Genomic DNA, 5,490 nt, shown 5'->3' with positions numbered 1-5,490 from the left:
GCAAAAAGTTAAACGATTTTCAAATCTTTAAAATGATCTACGATTCTAAAAAAGAAAATGTTATTTACCTTGTCTTTTGAGATCTGGGAGATTTTGAAGTCTTGTATGGAGATGTACCTGGACCACCAGCCTGAAAAGATAGTATGAAGTGAACACGAAGGCAGACAATAAAGTGAACATACACGAAAGAGTTCTCTTACCATTTTCGATTGAAAGAAGATGAAGAAAGTAGAAGAAGTCGGGGATGCCGGAGAGAAAAATCGCCAGAGAAGAAATCGGGATTCGCCGAAAGTGATAAATGAAAATAAGAAAGAGAGGAAAGAAGAAAGAGAGGAAAGAAAAAAGAGGGGGAAACTGAAATATTTAATTTTTTTATTTTGTTTTTTTTTTCTCTCTCTTAGCTGGCAAGGCCACGTAGGATTCGTGGCCTTACTTTCGCTAACCCTTCGTTGGGTTTATCATACCTCTATATATATATATATATATATATATATATATATATATATATATATATATATATATATATATATATATATATATATATATATATATATATATATATATATATATATATATATACTTCTCAATTTATAAATCATAAAAAAAAAAAAAAAAATCTTACTCTTGTAAATGTTTGACTAGGTTTTCTTTCAAATCATTTTCTAAAATCATAATATTTTAAAAGTAATGCAAAATCAGTGACACTATTTAAATATAAAAATCTAAAACAACAAATTTCATAAATTAAAAACTGTAATCTCATACAGTAAGTAAAGAAGAGAAATAAAAGTGGATTAATATTAACGTATAACAGTAATTACACAACTTTAATGACATAAAAAAAAAACAACAAACTTTATTGACATAAAAAAACAGTAAAAGATATTTAACACGAAAAGAAAATTTCCATTATCTAAGAAATGATAAATTTAAACCATCAACACTGCAAAAAGTAACTAAAATCATCATGGCTAGGAAAATAGTAAAAAAATTTCAATTCTTTTATAAATAACTTTTAAGAGCTAAAATTGAGCTTACAGCAATTTGCTCAAAGTCAACACACGATTTTTTATAAAAAACTCACAGTTGACCAAAGAAACGCACACAAACATGAAATCAAAGTACAAAAATTAATAAGAAATGAAACTAGCAATCAATAAACTCAAACAAGACGATAGTGGTTGATTTCCTCGGACACGTCTCTCTTGTGTTTGCCCTTGTTCTTTATTTCCTTCTTTCTTGTCACCTTTAGGTCTTTTGGGGATTTATTTTTGGATAGAGTTCCGGCTTCTTCGTCTTTCTTGTCATTGACTTTGACTTTTTTGAGTCCATTTTCGCTCCATTGTCAGAAAAGGGAAGCCTTGATTGCTCGGAATGGGGCCTTGTGGGTGCTCATGAAGTGACCGACGACAACTCGCTTTCAATCGTTGACACGTCCCTCTTCAATTTCTAGGGGAGTTCGATTTGGAGCGGGTGTTCGAGCTTTTTAATTTTTAGTCTAGGATCCACATTGAGCTTGCCTCCATTAGCTATCCCGTTTTTGCCCCAAACCTTGGTTGTTTGCTATATGTGGTTTGTGTTTGTTTGTGTAGTGTACGCATAGGTTTTGGGGCACTTATAGAACTCTCTTATGACATTAACTGACCACATAACAATTTCCTTGTATTCATCTTTGTCGAATGAGTTCTAATCTTGCTCGAATCGAATTTTGAATTGACAAATGATTTGTTCCTCCTTTTATTGGTCATGACGAGTTCATACGTTGGAACTGGGCAAGGGACTTGAGAATTTGGTTCCGAATGCACGTCATATTTATGATTTCATTTCGTCACATGGTCCACGACTTATCGGGGATTTGAGCGGTCGGGGTGGTGATGTCGTGATATACCGTAGTGGCTGAGGTGAGCCCAACTGGAAAAAATGTATCGTGACCGGTCAGGGTGGCAGCGACATAACCCGTCGAAGGAGTAACTCTACTAGTGTGGTTGAAAGCAGCCAGGCCGGTCGGGGTGGAGGCTACATGACCGGTTAGGGGAGGGTCGTCATGGCCGGTTGGGAGATGAGTCGGGAGATGGGCGCGATCGGTTGATAAACCAGTCATGTGACTAGTCAATGCAATATAACGATTGAAGGTAGTGTCATCTGCATCAGCAACGTTGTTGTTAGAAATATTGTCTTGAAATAAATTACAAAAATATATATATATAATGATGTACAAATAAATGAAATAAATAAAATATATGAAGAACGAAATCACTAATTGAGATGTTAATTCGAGGCATGTGCTTAGCACATTTCCTTTAAAACTGTTTCACCGTCTCCATATTGTGCTGGAGTTTATCAGATGGCTGTCTCATAGTGTATAAAAAATCTAGTAGTGATTCAGCACTAGAATCACTACACAGCGAATTTGACCAACGTACCTGAACTATCACCGGGATCAAAGAAGAATTGTGTGAAATCACAATTAAAATGATCAATAAAAGGTTTTTTCTAAAAAACTAAGAATTAGCTAGCTTCTTGTGATGTTGAAAATAAAAACCAATAAATTCCATTTAAGGTGATTGAAGGATAAAAACTAAACTAAGAAGTAGCTAGCTTCTTATGATGTTGAAAATAAAAACCAATAAATTTCATTTAAGGTGATTGAAGGATAAAAACTATGTAATTCTGCAATTGTTATTGTCTCTTCAACAATGTGTGATCAATTGAAATATTATATAAAGATAAATTAGCCAATCAACATAATGACTAATTTCTTTAACGTAGGAATAAAATCATTTAATGCAATCAATTGCATTTGAAAGCTTTCAACGTATGCATTTATCATTGCATTTCAATAAAAAAAATTGTCATTTGCATATTGATATTAATACCCCATTTAACTGACTCATTCAATTAATATTTAATCCAAATATATTGATTTATTTTTATGCAATAAAATGTATTTTGCAAATAAATAAAACCCCACTTGAATTAATGAGAAAATGCTACATTTTGCTATTTTCCCAATGTGGACAAATCCACTAACTCGATTTTATTCTTGAGACTCACCCATTCAATTTTATTTTTTGAATTCTCATTTCCATTAATATAATGGAAATCATCTACATAGTCTAAATTCCAACAGTTGTGACCGGCCGGACACCTAGAAGAATTTCTCCAGACTCCCTTTATTTACAAGGTCGATTGAGGAGGCTGGTCGAGCGGAGGCTTATCGTGGCTCAGCCTGCGCAGCACACAACTAAATGCCCTAGCAACCATCAACAATTCAAACCTGCAGAAGAAATCAACAACAGTAATCTGTAGTAGTAGATGACAATAGAGGATCCAACAAAAGCCACCCAACCCAGAACAACCTGAAATAGGAGCAAACTGCAATCAACAGATCCCCAAAAAGCATCCAAAAGAAACTAGAAACAAAATGTAAAGCCAACGGCACAACAGAACATCGCTAGACAATATCGTGTCTTGTTTCCTGTGCCGATCACGCTTTCTTTGATCAATGCTGATTTCAACACCGATTTTATGAATATGTGAAAAGTTTGGTTGATTCTTGCTCGCGCGCGTTGAGTATGTTTTCGTGTCACTCTTTGTTTTCTGTTCTTGGCTTCCTTTATATAGAGAATATGACAACGATCATATTTCTCTCTCATTCATTGATTGGTCAGCCGAACCGGTCAGGTTCAGGTTCAGGTAGCGTGCACGCTTTGTCATTTTGGACATCTGACAGACATGCATTAGTTGTCCGCCTACTTCAGAAGGTTGTGTGTGATCTTGGATAATTAATCATCATTGCTTTTGTTGCATGCTTTTGACTCGGATCACGGGTCCTTCTTGTGTTCATTATCCAAGAAATTCGTCACGTCATCTTTCACAGATTTCATCAATTTGAGTATTTTCCCGCTGGCTTTAAGATCTTCGATTTGTGAGCTAGCCGGAAATATGCTTCGTTCGATTTTTCATTTGAGCCGATCCGATTTAAATAAGTAACACTTTTTCTTGATTGTCCAGATCTCTTTGAAACAGAAAGTCTCGACCGGTCTGGTGCGGTTACCTGCAAAAGGAACATTGAGACTGGTTAAGTTCTTTTGTTCGGTTAAAATTAACTTACTTAGTTTTTCTAACAATTTCTCCCATTTTTTGATTATTTAGAATAAATATTCAAAACTTGTAAGTGTTGGCTGGTTTGAGAATTTTTTTAAAAAATGTTTGACCGATTTAAAACTTAACTTACTTAATTTTTCTAACAGAAAGTTTCAAACCTACTTTTAATAATGAAGTGAGAGTTTATGGGTAAACCAATGCAGAATGCATCGAGCATGTTGGTGAGTGGATCACTTCACTGGATCGGTATAAGTGATATGAAGTCAAACTTTAGGAAAAACATTGTTTATCTAGATCTATCAAAAGAAACATAATCTAAAATCCAAGAACCCTACTACGATGAAAGTAACCTAATCTAACCGTTATTGTTTAACTTTAGGTGTTTTACATGGAAACTTAGGTATGTTATTCTATATTGACGTTGAATATGCTGATTTATGGGAAATGAAAGAGTATGGAAAAATAGAGTCTTTGACTAAATTGTGTTCATTGCCGTATCTACAAAATTCATTGAGTTTTCTAATTTATTCGACCTTATATATTTCGAAGAAAAACGAGGTAATTTTAATGTTAGGATCGCGTTTGATATCGTTTAATATTAATAACAATACCATTAGTTATCCAGACATACACAATTGTCATCAAGTAATTGTTTGCACAGATAGTCTAGTCTCGCCTTGTCATGAATGAGGTGATTTATGAATATGTATTTAGTTTTGTTTTTTTTTCTTCTCAATTTTTAAGTTTATTTATTCTGGGTCTTTAATTTTATAACATTAAAGAGTTTAGTCTTTGTAATTAATTTTAGTTCTTTAATTTTTAAAAAATTTATTTGGAAGTTCTTGTTATTTAATTTGTTTTTCTTATTGCCTGGTTACTATATATGAATTTTATTTTTTTTTTAAATTTTATTTTTTAATAATTTTAAATATATAGTTATATTTTTATGTTTGTAAGATAAATTTAAAATATTTAATAGATTAAAATATAACTATATGATTTAATTTATACATTACTTACTTCAATTTCTCATGTTTTAAGTTACATAGATATAAGTAAAGGAAATAAATATAAATAATCAAGTGGATTAACATTTAAGTGTGACACTAATTATACAAAGAGAATAGTCAAATATATTTAACCAGCAAAGAACGATATGATTATCTAAAAACTATAAATTTAAAATAGCAACATTCGCGAAGAGTAACTCAAATCATCCATGGCTGAGAAAATAACCAAACTCGGGTTAGCTTTTAAAGCGGTTTTGGTCAATTCAAAACAAAAGTACATACATTATTGTCACCAAATTGTTCCCAAAACAATTCAGTAGTAGTTTTCTCATTATTTATATATCTCTAGTTCTTGCATATGAGTAATATCAAT

The sequence above is a fragment of the Impatiens glandulifera genome, chromosome 2 (assembly GCF_907164915.1).
Source record: "Impatiens glandulifera chromosome 2, dImpGla2.1, whole genome shotgun sequence".
NCBI classification, from domain to species: domain Eukaryota; kingdom Viridiplantae; phylum Streptophyta; class Magnoliopsida; order Ericales; family Balsaminaceae; genus Impatiens; species Impatiens glandulifera.
This window is presented reverse-complemented; position numbering follows the sequence as displayed.